Below are 15,474 nucleotides of genomic sequence, written 5' to 3'. Positions count from 1 at the left end.
TACTAAAGATCCTAAAGAAAACAGTGAATGATGCAGGCAAAGATTGGCACGTACAACTTACTCCAGCACTTTGGGCATACAGAACCAGCATCCGCACACCTACAGGAGCAGCACCATACTCATTAGTATATGGATCAGAGGCCATTTTACCCCTAGAAGTAGAAATCCCATCTCTCAAAGTCTCTTTGAAAGGTTTAATCCCAGATGAAGAGTATCGAGTTAACCGACTGCAAGAACTTGAACTATTAGATGAAAGACGTCAGTATGCTTACACTCATCTCAAAGCATATCAACAACGCATGTGCAGTAGCTACAATCACAAGGTCATCCCTCACAACTTCAAAGTTGGTGACCTAGTCCTCAAAGAAAATCCAAGAAATCAGCAAGATCGAGAAAAGAAAGGGAAATTTGAACCTAACTGGTTGGGTCCCTATGTCATCATATCAGTCTATGGATCAGGTGCCTATCAGCTAATAACTTCAGAAGGAGATGTGCTCGATGAACCAACTAACAACATCCATCTGAAGAAGTACTACACTTAAGTAGCCTAGTGCACAGAAAAAGCCAAAACAAGCAAAAAAATAAAAAAATCTAGAAAAAGCAAAAAAAACAAAGTACAATAAAAACAAATGGTGAAAACTGGTAAACAGGCACTCTTGTGAAAGAACGCCTCCTCTATCTATCTCCATACCATTTTATCCATATCCTTAAAAACACTATCGGCCATCGCCCGACACTTAGCACATATCCATTCAGGACATACTTAGCATAGTCACTATCCTGGTTTATCCATATATATCCTCTTACCACATTCCACCATGGCTTGGAAATCACTAAACATATTCACATCAAGAGGCACACTCAGCTAGGGGCATTAAAATCGTCAAAACTTGCAAACATTCAAGATGTCAAAACTAGAAGCAAAACTCCATAGTATGGCATCCAACAACCAAACCTACGCTTCATCGCAAAACAAAACAAAAAATTCACAAAAATACCGAGGATGGATGATTTTCTGAAGTACTGAATGTTGCATTATAGCATAAAAATCTTGACTAGTTTTGTATTTGGAACTTTTTAAATTATTGGATTCACTTCCTTTTCTCACTAAATGCTTCAAAGCTAGAGATCATGGGGAACTTCCAATATTTTCTTAGTTTTTTGTCTGGGAGGCGATCACTTGTACTGTGTGAATACTTGCCTCAAGATGTAGAACATCGAATATCACTGAAGGTCTGATTCCACTTCATGCATACAAATGATTTAATCTTGTCTGTTTACGCAATACGCACTCAGGTCGTCCTGGTTCAATTATACCTTGACGCTTGTGCTATCTTGCAAAATCAAACATCATGTAAATTTTTCTCAGGTCATTATGATTCAATTATACCATTGTGCTTGTATAAATTTTCAACATATCCTAAACAAATCAATGCTCAATGATGATACCTACAAAGACAACAAACAACATATGGTTATATCGGGATGGCACATGCAGAATGAGGATGCTCCAAAAATATAGTTGCATATCATTTTACAATTAGTTGCATATCATTTTCCAATTAGTTGCATATCATTTTACACTTAGTTACATATCATTATCATACATCTCAAAAATACATTTCATAGCATATAAAATCATACATCTCATTTTCAAGATACATCTCACAAATATATTAAAAGCATACATCCTGCATCATACATTATATCATATATTTAAGCATTGCATCATCATCACATAAAGAAAAGAACACATAAGCACATACATCCATATAACACACCACATGATCAAAGATAATGATGCCGTATATATATATATATATATATATATATATATATATATATATATATATATATATATATATATATATATATATATATATATAATATATATATATATCTCCAAAATGATCAAAATGTACAAAATCTATCATCTCTGTGTCTAGTACAAAGAATACAATGATAAAAAATACAACAGAGACCCCGTCTCTCAAGTATGGCTATCCCCTAATGGAGATGGTCTGGCTCTAGATGTCCCCACCCGTGGATCTCCAGGGGGATCTTGTCTTGATGGCCCTGTCACACCTCGGCTCTCAGACCGCGACCCAGTATCTCGAGATCGACTGGATCTCAACTATGTGAAGCTCTATACTCGGCGATCCCTCGGTACCGCAACCTCATAGTGCCGGCGGTAGTACTCCACCTCCTGAGCTCTCAAAGATAGCTCTCTTAGGGTGTCTCTATTGGACCACCCACCGCTGCTCTCTGCACGCTAGCTGCAAGCTCCTCCACTCGCCCCCTCCTCTCTATCTCTATGTCTCGCTCAGTGGTCAACTACGCAATCTATTGTTGATATGTCAAAACCTATGCCTGCAGCTGCTGTACAGTCACCTGTAGGGTCCAAATCTGGGCATCCTCAACATGAGTGGGGATCCGAATCCGTAGCAGTACCTGCGTAGGGACATCCCCTCTCACTCTACCTGTCCTCGGTGCTAGAGGTGGGAGCACATCTGTCCTCCTCCTTTGGGCTGGCCGTATCACCTCGTCAGTCCCCCCCACTATAGCTAGAACCTCCCTCACCCTCCCCTCTCCACCTACTCCAATAGCCAATCTGCCTCTCCCCCTGTCCATCACTGCCCATCTGATTGCTCTCTCCAAACCTCTATCTCCTCTCCTCCCTCGATCTCCTCTCCCTCGTCCCTCAATCTCCTCTCCCTCGTTGTCCTCATCCACCATCTCCATCATCCTCATCATCTCCCTCTCCCTCCTCATCATCATCATCGAATGCCGGTCGCATCTCCTCAGGATCCGATATCCTGGCCACTGCCCACGCGACAAACAATCTCGCGAACTCATCGATCATGCCCGCATCCAAAATCTCTAGGACATAATCCCATATCTAGCCCACCAAACCAACAAACTCCTCCACTGCCACCGCACTATCAATGGTCGGGCCCCAATCTGATATGTCCTGCCTCCACCATGCATATAAGCAGGCCCCCTGAGGTATACCCTGTTGTCGACCAAATTGTCGCAAAACTCTAGTTACCACAAACCTCTCAATAACAAATGGGGTCCTCCCAATCAGGTATCTCGTCATAAACATGTAGGGCATCTCCAACCTGCCTCCACCCACACCTCACACCCTATATACGGTCGCCATGTGACCATATCGATGTCATCCAAAACTCTCCTCCAATGCTCTAGTTTGCCCAGCTTTTGCTGGACAACTAGACCCCTGTATCATAAGCATAGGCACATCCAATGGGCCTATCTCTATCTGCTAATGGCCTAGAAGCCGGAATGTGCTCCCAGCACCATACCTATAAGAGCGTCACGCTAGCTGACAAACTGCCATAACCTAGGTATACCACCTTGTGCAAGTCTCTGTATAGATGGGCTAGCATAGTCAATCCTCTAACACCAGCCCCCATCCCACAGAGAATCCCTTTGACTTGCAATCAGGACAAAGGAATCCACCGATAAACCCTACCAGTACTGATGGAAGCGGTGCATAATCCAGGTCTAGGAACTCCTGCCATGGGATCTCATATCCGCATACTGTCTCATCGTAAAAAATACGGCAAAGTGCCTTTGTGCCACCCTCCTCCGACTGCTCATATGGTAGTAGTGCACCTACTACTGGTATGCGTAGAATCCTATAATAGTCCTCTGGTGTGACCATCATCTCACCTGTGGCAAAGTGGAAGGTGTTCGTGTCGCTGTGCCACCTCTCTGCGAGCGCTATAAGTAGCCCCTGGTTCACAGTGAACCGAGGCATATCCAATAGGGACATCAACCCACATCTCTCAATCATATCTAGGTCGGCCTGTGTCAACTGTGGTATCAGAGTCCAAGGCCTAGGAAATCGCTCACGTGACTGCACCACGCCCAATCGCTCCTGCCAACCAGCAAAACAAGTCCAATATCAGTTTTCACATCAAAACAAAGATATCAAAATCAAACTCACATCAACAACATGAAACAATTTGCTCATCTACTCAAGTTCCACAATCAAATCAGCGTGTAAAACAACTCAAGTTCCACAATCAAATCAACTTGTAAAACAACTCAAGTTTCACATTCATATAAGCTTGTAACACAACTCAAGTTCCACAAACCATATCAGCTTGTAAAACAACTTAAGCTCCACAGGTATATCTGTAGACGTATAAAAATGACCATATTCCTAAATGAATATTTTATGTTCATTTCTCTATTTAATTAAATCCAATTTAATTAAATTACCCGCATTCCTCTATTTAATTAAGTAAATTACTCAATTAAATTCACTATACCCATTTAATGAATAAATCATTTTATTCAATTAAATCCCCCCCTATCCACTTTTAATTAAATTCAAATTTAATTAAATAGTTATCCAAAATTGAATAAATCTAATTTATTTAATTTCCCCAAATTACAACCAAATTGAATTAAATTAACTTTATTTCAATTAAATCGTATTATCCTTCCATCCACTTGCATTCTCCTACATCTCCCACTTGCATTCTAAAACCTATTCCTAATTTCTTCTAGATCCTTCTAATCACTTCTAAATTAACCTAACCCATCTTCTAAACTTTGTCACATCCCTAAACAAAGGGAAGTCACTTCTCAAACCCTTAGAGTCTTTGATAACCATTAAAGGCTTCAAGTCTTCAACCACTTAATTTCCCAAAGGCTCCCAAACCATTAATGGTTAATTCAACCCTCTTACATGGTTAGAGAATTTCTCTAAACTCAACCTCCATGTAACCCAAGGGTCTCATCAAGCATTCATTGCTTTGAATATGGTTATCCCTTAATCAATTGCACAAGAGTTTATCCTTGGATTAACTCTTAATCCAATGGGTAATCTTAACTTAGGCTTGACCCTTACCCTCTAGATAACCATAAGGTCTTCTCAGGCATTTAATGCCTCCAACCCCTTCTCTCAACCCAACCCTATGTTGACATTTGTCACCATTTCATTGGTGCCAATTACAAACATGGATTCCCAACTTTCAAACTTAGCCCTTGATTAACTCTTTCAATCCTGGCCATCTGTTGTCTTATTTTTGCTATAAATAGAGCTCTCATTCCTCCATTTTGATTATCCAAGTTTGTAGTATCATACTTATGCTCAAATACTTTCAAGCTTTCATACCATTTTATGCTCATCATTTTAGCCTCTCTTTTAGATAGAAATTAATCTAAATATGCATGTTTAGAGTACTTTCTTTATCATTAGCTTAAATCATTAAACTAATATAGTATGTTAGGATAGTTTGTTTACTAATATTTTCATCTTATAATTAGTTATTGCATTTCTAGAATCATGCATAGCTTAGAAGGCATCTCATATCAAAATCAACAAAAGCATCCCTCATTCTTGCATTTGCCATCCCTAAACCATTTTGCTTAGTGATCTGAGAGCAAAAACGCTGGTTTGAGGGACCGTGTAAGATAGGGAACCATGGGACCCACCTTGGGAAGCTGAGTGATATTTCATTACTCCATAGCTTGCACCAAGAAGTCCTATGAGTGTGTGAGCAAGGCTCCATAGAGCTCCATTTTTCACATATTGAGTTCTATCGACCCGCTTTTCCTGCATACAATATCAACTTGATACAATGCAAATCAAATCAAGTTCATATCAAAAACATCCCTATCAAAAACCACATGATATAAAATCAATATCAAATTGAAACATTTCAAATCAAATCAAGTTATATCAGAACTCATATTGGAAAACTTATCAAAACAACGATAGCAGGCACACAGACTAACACTTCGCTCACATCCCGACAAAACTAGCAAAAACTTACCTATCTTTCTTCACACAAAATCCTGCTTTACCCAAATTTTTCCCTCATGTGCTACACAATCTTGTCTACGTGCTAAACTGCTGGTTATGCGCTACCTTGTCCTCTCAACGCGCTACACCATTCACCCTATGCGCTACGCTAACCTACCGCTGTGCGATCCTAATCTTCTTGGATGCTACCCTATTTTATTAAACCCTACATGCTACGAAACCTATCATATGCACTACGATTCGACCCCAACATGCTAAATCGTTAAATCCATGTGACAAAATTGAAAACATTATAAAAAATGATAAAATAAAAATCCAAGGGGTCAAAAAGGATGACTTACCAGTGGTCCATACGCGATGGGTCTCCGATACCTCTGAATTTGCTCGAATCGATGTGAAGCATAAGGAACCGACATGTTGACTTTTATCCAAGTGTCACTTTCTCTAAAGTCAACAAGAAAAAATGAGATAAAAAGAAATCCCTTTTTCCCTTTTATAAGGTAAATCAAAATTAGGGTTACGTGGAGGAATGCGTAAATTGCTCATGGTGTCTCATACAACCCTACCAAACACCATTAATGGGAGATGAATCAAATAATCGCATTCAACATAGCCAAAAATTTTACAATGCAATGAAATTTATCAAATTTAGTCAAAACATATCAAATATTCAAAAATTTTTATTCATCTCCCGAGGGGGCATTATCAACATCGGTTATCAAATCTGGGGCATGGCATGAAAATCTCAAAACGACAAAAAAAACTGATCATAATCAAATCATGATGACACATCATTTTCTTTGAATCAACATGTGCACAAACGTCACTTCAAAGAGGGGCAAAATGTAGATGTATAAAAATGACCATATTCCGAAATGAATATTCAATGTTCATTTTATTCTCATTCCTCTATTTAGTTAAATCTAATTTAATTAAATCACCCACATTCTTCTATTTAATTAAATAAATTATTCAATTTATTTAGTTAAATTCACTTAAGCCCTTTACATCATTTAATTGAATAAATCATTTTATTTAATTAAATCCCTTCTCCCTACCTTTTAATTAAATTTACATTTAATTAAATAATTTCTCAATTTGCAACCAAATTGAAATAAAGCAATTTATTTTGATTAATCCTATTATCCCTCGTCCACTTGCATTTTCCTACATCTCCCACTTGCATCCTAACCCTATTCCTAATTTCTTCTAGAATCCATCTAATCCTAATCAATTAACCTAAATCCATCCATTATCCCTTTTCCCTAAATTTGAGGTCACTTCTCAAATTTGGAGTAAAGTCTTCAAAAGGCATTAAAGCCTTTATGCCTTCAACAAGCTAACTTGTTGAATACCCCCAAATTTGGAAGGACTCTTACAAATTTGTCCCCAAATTATTCAAACCATTAATGGTTAACTAACCCTTAGTGGCATGGTTAAAGACTTTTTGCCTAACTTAACCCTTATCTAACCCAGGGGTCTCATCAAGCATTCATTACTTTGACCATGGTTATACCTTTAACCTTTGCACAAGAGTTTATCCCTTGGGTAAAATCTTTATCCATTGGATAACTCTAACCTAACCTTAACCCTTACCTCCTAAGGTAACCATAAGGTATTCTCAAGCATTTAATGCTTCTTTCATCTCCTCTCAAGCAGTCTTATGTTGACAATTGTCACTGTAGCTAGGAATTCGGAAATCATCAAAGCATCTCAATGTTAATCATAGCTCAATCACAAAAGCTCAAATGCAATGATCAATCCTAATTACATCCAATAGAGACATGAAAGCAAAACATTCAAGATTTAAAAACTAAGCAAACCAAATGCAGATCTGAATATCTCCTTGATGCGGCTCCATTGTCCTTCTTTCTCCTTCAAATAGCTTTGTTGTGGATCTCACCTACTAATGCATTCAAATAGCTTTGTTGTGGATCTCACCTACTAATGCATGATCATGATATGAAAGCAAGTAGACAAGATAGTAGCGCAAGAATACTCGAAGCGTGATTGATTCGACAAAGTGATTAGATCGATAATGTGATTAGGGATCAGGGTTGAAGAAATTCATCCAATTTATAGACAAATTGGAGAGATGATCAAATTAGCATGAAGAGATTCAAATGGAAATTGCAAATCAAGAATGTCAATTATGACAAATTTGCACTTTCTATGCAAAATTGATTGATTGATAATTTATGACAAAATTATGACAAATTTCTATGTCAAAATTGATTGATTGTCAATTATGACAAATTATGACAAATTGAAATGTCATTCCCATGAAATTAGGAGAAAAATAGGAGGAAATTGAATTAGAAATTAGAAAAAATTAGAAAATAAGGAAATTAAGAATTTAGTGAATTAATTAATAATTTTTCATTTATTAATTAATTCACAAAGAGGGAATTTAGAAATTGATGAAAAACTAGGAATTTAGGAGAAATTAGGTAAATTAATTAATAATTTGTCATTTATTAATAAATTCACAAAAAGAGGAATAATTAGTTAGCCAATTAAATTAAACATTTAATTGTGACACGAAGACCTAGGATAAATAAATAAATTATTTAACCTAGAGAGAGAAATGACAAACAGGGTTAAATGAATAAAATCATGAAACCCTAAAAGATGAATTAGAAAATGCAAGGATGACAATTAGGTCTTGATGTAAGATTGATATCGATTCGATTTGATCATGATTTTGACTTGATAAAAGACTGATGCTGGTAAATGATGTGATTGATAAATGCACCAATTGACGAGGAACAATGACTAATTGATCCAAATTGACACAATTGAGAAAGATGATGTGTAAAGCGGAAAAATCGCGATCGAACCCTAGTTGCTCTCCCCTCTTCCGACTCCGAGGAGAGAGAAGGGAGGTTCACTAGGATTCGATGGTTTTTCACTTAGGGGAGAGACTTTACATTCAAAAGAGGGGTTGAAACTCATAAGATCCAATCCCACACAATGTAAGATTGGATGCTAAATGAATTTCAAGGGTTAGGAAAGCAAGGCTACCCTCTTTTGTAAAGAATGTTGTTAAGGAAATTAAGCTAGGAGTGCATAGAAAGTCATAAAGATTCGCTTATAAACTGAGTTCGGGTTATAGGATGAAGCTGCGGACCTGGAATTAGCAGTAAAATGTCGACACGGCGCTGTCTTGCAAATTTGAGCAAAAGTTGTCGGGACGATGGCGCCCGACGCCATGGTCCTCCGAAAAATCCGCGAAACGAAGGGGGATCTGTTCGTCTCTGCACAAGGATTCCAGATCTTCAATTTCAGCCGCGTACCTGCAACCTACACACAGAAAAGCGAAGACGATTGGGGGGTTAGGGATTAGGGGTTTGCCTTTAGGTCAAACCCCGGTTTTGGAATTAACCAAGAAATGAGCAAGATTTGTAAATGTAAATGACTGTAAAACAAGTACTAATACCTTGTTCTAAGGATGTTTGTATCCTTATGTGTGAAGGTTTAGATGTTGTATGTTGTATGTTGTAGTAGTATGTTGTATGTAGCATGTAGTATGTGATCTCCTCTTCAATGGTTGAATCCTTGTCTTGAATGCAACACTTAGCCTTGAATGGAGACTTAGAAGGAATGCTTGAATGCTTGAATGCTTGAGTATAGTTTCCACGCCTTTTTCATCATGTATTTGTCATATCCAAATGAGAGAGAAAAATGTAGTTTATATACTTGTCATTTAGGGCTGATAGACTGATTTTCCCGACCTTAGGCCGACCAAGAAAGTTAATTTCCAATTTGCAAACAAAAAGACCCGAGACCCCTTAGGAGACCGAGCCCAAAATAGGACCCAGGGACCAGGGTGCTGGGCACCATGGTCCTGGGGACCAGGGCACTGGGTGCCCTGGTCCTGAAGGACCAGGGCGCTGGGTGCTCTGGTCCCATCTCCCGAGATAGCAGGGTGCAAGGAGGTTCAGGCCAGGGTGCATGAAAAATGCAGTTTTTAGTGTCGTGAGCAAGTTTCAGGGTCTCCATTCAGGTTGCGTGTTGCGTCGCCATCGTGAAGACCAAAATGTAGTCGAAATTGCAAGTGTTGCAATTTTAGGACGCTACATTTAGCCCCCACTTTAGCGGGAGTATGTATGCTCATACTTCCGGTAAAGTACAAGGAAACAACATTGAAAGACTTTCACCACGTCAAGGAGGCAAGATACACCAAGCGCCCAGTGGACTAAGGATTTTACGACTTCGATTGACAAAGTAAAGGGGAAGATCGCGAGGAAGAACCATGACTGTCAGTAGTAAGGCTCCCTCACTATGAGTCATGCAAGAAAGATATCAAAAATTTTCAAGTATCTTGAAAAGATATGAACGGGATGTATGCCCCCCTACGTTAAAGCGATCGCACATGCCTCACCGGGGGTGATTGTTTTAACGTAGTGATACACATAAGAAATGAGAAAGGAAAGGAGCATGTTATCGCAAGGATTTAGCCCCCAAGTGTGAGATAAACCCAAGGATAATAGACACAAAACACAAAGCACAAGGTGACTTTGTTTTCCTCGGGGTCAGTATGCTGTATGATAAGTCATGTATATATATCATATGTATGTATGCATAATTGTTCTTCATTCCCCAATCAAGGAAGGTCACCTAGAAGAAGGGAACACATGTGTCTTTTGAGTCAACATGAGAGAGATCGAGAGATCTCAATACTTTGCATCGTCCTCAAGTAGACAACACCAAGGACAACAAATAGAAGAATGAAAATAACATATAGAAGAAGTAACAAAAGAGAGGAGGAGAGAATCTGCTATGCTAATGTAACTAGTCTAGCATGTCATCTACCCCCCGATCTTGCTGATCAATGTTTCAGGAAGGCAGGGAACACGCCAGAGGAGGAACATCCAACACAGCAGATGGAGCTATCACAAGATCCAAACAAGGGCTATGTTCATGTTCCAAGCCACATTGTTTTTGTCTAGGAGCTAGGATAAGTGCTTTAGAAAATTCATTAGATAAATGGTTATCGACATCAACAAGTTCATATTCACTATCAGAAGCAAGAGGAGTAACATTTTCATCATGAATAACATTTTCATCCATATCATCATCAAGATTTATAAAAATAGGATCTTTAACTCCCACCGGATCAAGACCATCATGCATCTTATGTTTAGGAGATTTAGGCTCAATTTCCGGCTGAGGAGAAAATGGAATAATGCTTGTTGAAGGTGTTTTTGGAGATTGTAAAGTTTGAGAAGCAACTGTTTGAGCCCTAAGATGACACTTTCGTCGGCGTTCACGTGCAGAATGATTTCGTCTAGTCTTAGTAGGAAGTGGAGAAGACTAAGGAGGAGGAATGTTCTCATCCTTAGCACTTGGGTGTTTAGGTTGTGGTCTCTTAGGCTGGATAATAGGAGAAGAAGAAGGTCTCTTCTCTCTATAAAAAGAAGGAGGAGGAACTGCTCCATACAAAGGAGGAATTTTTGGTTTAGGGAGAAGACCAAGTCCATCATGATGAGGAGGTATAGGTCTACTCTTAGGAAGTTTATTAGGTATAGACATAGTCACATCCATAGGGATGGGTTGAGAATCTTCTTGAGGAAAGACATTAGTTTTATCTTTCAAAGGAAGAACTTCCTTCTCAAGAATGATAGGAATATCAAGTTTAGGTGCTCTAGGTTCACTTAGAGATAGGATCATATCTGTTTTCCACTTTTGATAAGATTTGAAAAGATGATCACTTCGCGGAGGAAGAGATTGGAATTGTTTAGGCCAAAAGTAATCAAGAGGAACACTAGAGGTTCTTTCAGCTGGTTTAAAGAGACTATGATTGATAGTAACAACTTCACCATTATGGGGAAATTTCAAACACTTATGAATAGGAGAAGCAATAGCTTTCATGGAAGATAGCCAAGGATAGCCAAGCTTCACACGAAATTGTTCGGAAGATGGAATAATAGCAAAGTTCACATCAAGAGATTTGTTATGGACCTCAATAGGCAATGTAATAGAACCAATTGCAGGAGAAGAAAATGCATCAAATAATTTCACAATCACATCTGTTTTGTCATATATCACTTGATTCAATTGCAAAGTAAAAAGAAATTCTTCAGTAATAACATTAACCATGCACGAAGGATCAATAAGCACTCCACGGCAAGGTGTATTCTTAACTTTTGCAACTATGTATAAAGGACCATCAGGTGCCCTAATGGTTTCGCTAGAATCAAATGTGATGGAAGGTTCTTTAGGGATTTCTTGCTGCTCTACAAAGTTAATCACATTCGGAGTCATAGACACAAGACCATCAGATGAGAGAGAGGAATCATTAGCCTCAATTGCATTAGAGGTATGAGAAGGCAATGGATCAGTGAAAATCTGAAGATTTTGGTTAGGAGGAGCTACAGATGTGTTGCCTTTATCATTCACTCCAGAAACAGAGATAGTATTGTTATCAATCAAATCTTGAATTTTACCCTTTAAAGAAAAACATTTTTCAGTATCATGCCTAGGCTGACGATGAAATTGACAAAAAGCTTTGTTATCAAAATAAGGTGAAGTAATCTTTGCAGGATCAATTTGTCTTATAGGAGGAAGAGTAAGCACATTTTGTTCCAATAACTTATTCATAATACTATGCAATGATTCATTCAAAGGAGTATACTTTCTTTCTTTCTTGAAAAATTTAGAAATAGGAGGCACACCTGATGCTGCATTCACATTGTTGTTGATGATGTTTTCATTGAATTTGATGGAATCTCTGTTCGGTTTAAACTTCCCAAATGGTTGTTGACTGCTATCACCCTTATCACTCGGAGCCATAGGATGTGATTGTTCCATTTGACTCACAGTCAGTTGATAATTGTGAAGAGTGGCGCACAACTGTTGGAAAGAAGTAAACTCAGAATACAGAAGTTTGTCTCGAATATCTTTTTGTAAATTAGAAATAAAGATTCTTTGAATATCATTGTCAGGTACTGGAAAAGAAATTTGAGCATACAAATGCTTATATCTACCAATGAAATCAGTCACTTTTTCTTTAACACCTTGTTTACAATGCATTAAATCAATCAAAGTAACTTTAGGACTTATATTGTTTTGAAATTGTTGAATGAAAGCATTTGCAAGTTGTTCGAAAGAAATAATAGAATAAGAAGGCAACGAGCAATACCATTGTAGGGCTTTGTCTCTTAATGTTCTAGTGAATAGTTTTGCAAGCAACCTTTGGTCATAAGCAAAATCAGTACAAATTGTTTGAAAAGTCTTAACATGTGTTAGAGGATCTCCTTTACCATTATAAAGTTCCAAATGCGGGATTTCAACATGTTTAGGAGGGATAGCTCGAACAATGTCAAGAGAAAGTGGGCTCGCAACATCAAATGTGGGCACACTAAACTTAGATTGATTCATAGAGGCAATTTGTTGCTGTAAAGAAGAGACAGTTTGTGCAAGATTGTTAATGGTCGCTTCAGTCGAAGAGTTCATATTGGACGTGTTAGATTGAGATGGAGGTGTTATGTTATTGAAAGAAGGTAGAGAGTAAGGTGGTGGGAATCTATGATAATTAGTCATAGGAGATGATTGGAGAGGAGGAACATTACAAGGAGGAATGGAATGGTTAAATGAATTGCCCCCTTGCGTCATGTTCATTTGTGGAGATGTAATAGGAACACTCATTGAAGGGACGAATGAAGAAATCGGATTGAATGAAGGAAGAGGGTTAATTGAAGAAGAAGGGTTGCCCCCATGACTAGTGATCACAGGGGGAATATCTTGTATAGAAGTAGCCATTATGTTTGATGTAAAGGTAGGTATACTAGCACTAGGAGTTGTCAAAGGAATAGAATGATTGACTTGAGTAGGAGGTTGTGTATAACCTAAGGTTTCGGCACAACTTTTCATAGGCATCACATTCGAATCCACAATGTGTGCAATACCATGCAAAATATCAATTCCATTCTTATCACTTTGAAGCATACGTTTTAGACCCTCAATTAAAGGAAGAGCTTGACTATCAGGGTATTCTTGAGACATCCATTGTCGAAAATCATCAAATTGGTTATCCAATTTTGAAAGTTGTTCTTCAGAAACCTCATGGAGAGCTTCTTCATCATTAGGAGGATTAGAGGAATTACCCATGTCCTCGTTAAAAAGGCTATTCAAATTAGGTTCCATCTCCTCAGTAGTTAAACCTCAGAAAGACCTAATTCTACGGCTTCGTCTAACGGGAATAGTGTAAGTAGGGCTTATTGTTGTAAAACTCATGCACTAGAGAAGGAGAGAAAATTTTGAATTTAGAGGTAGCAATTTTCAGTAAAATCAGCCAATCTTCTGGATTTAAGCTGTTAAATGCAATCACAACAGTCTCCCGAAATTTCAGAAAAAATGCCCGGGACCGTGGCGCCCGGAGTGCAACACGGTCCTTGCAACTTTTTTCGAAATTTGCAGGGATGAAAGGTATGATGATTTTAGAGCTAATCTGAAAAAATTGAGTGATTTTACGATCTGTAGATAGGCCAAATTAAAGTTGTAATCTCAAAATTGAACCCTACCAAGATTGTCGAAAAATGCAAAATTTGAATTTTGAAAAAGAGAGGGAAACTTGAAATTTTGAATTTTATGATTTTAGAGGGAATGTCAAGAGCAATGCAAATTTTGAATTTTGAAAATTGACTCAATTTCATGCAAAATTCAATTTTGAAAGCGGAAATCAAAGTTGTTGTAATTAAGCACTTAATTTCAAAAGTCACAAAATGCAAGAATTTGAATAAAGCACTGAAATTTTTAATGAATGTTAACGCACTTTTCAGATTTAGGACAGTAAGAACACAATTTTGACACAAAATTTCAGTTTCAATGATTTTTGAATGTTTAAAAGCCTTAATCCAAGCAATTACAAGACCAACTTTGACTGTAATTTTGAAGGTGTTAAAATTGATAAAATCAGCCAAAATTCTGGATTTTAGCAGGAAAATACAGTAAGATCTCGCTCCCGAAATTTCGGAAAAAATGTCGGGGACGATGGCGCTCGGCGCCTCGGTCCTCGCAACTTTTTTCCAAATTTTCAGGGATGAAAGATATTGTGATTTTATTGCGGAATCCAAAGTTACAGCTGATTTGGAGATGTTTTGATTAGTGAAATTGTCGGACAAAGATTGAATCAAGAGGGTTTCAAAAATTAGGGTTTTGACACTTAACCACTTAATTTTAAGAATTAAAGCACAAATATGAATTGAAAATTTGTAATAGAAGGGCAGATCTGAAACAGGCATTAACATTTAGACATTTCACAGGTTCAATTACCAAAAAGAAAATTTAGGGTTTTTATGCAATCACCTCTAAAATTTTGCAAAAGATCAAACATGGAAATGTAATCAATTTTTTTTTTTAGATCTAAGCATGAAAAATTAGAAAGGATGTTCACATCAGGTTCACCAAAATGTAAAGTGGAAAAATCGCGATCGAACCCTAGTTGCTCTCCCCTCTTCCGACTCCGAGGAGAGAGAAGGGAGGTTCGCTAGGATTCGATGGTTTTTCACTTAGGGGAGAGACTTTACATTCAAAAGAGGGGTTGAAACTCATAAGATCCAATCCCACACAATGTAAGATTGGATGCTAAATGAATTTCAAGGGTTAGGAAAGCAAGGCTACCCTCTTTTGTAAAGAATGTTGTTAAGGAAATTAAGCTAGGAGTGCATAGA

Source organism: Cryptomeria japonica, chromosome 7, assembly GCF_030272615.1.
Source record: "Cryptomeria japonica chromosome 7, Sugi_1.0, whole genome shotgun sequence".
NCBI classification, from domain to species: Eukaryota; Viridiplantae; Streptophyta; class Pinopsida; order Cupressales; family Cupressaceae; genus Cryptomeria; species Cryptomeria japonica.
Note: the sequence above shows the minus strand (reverse complement) of the source record.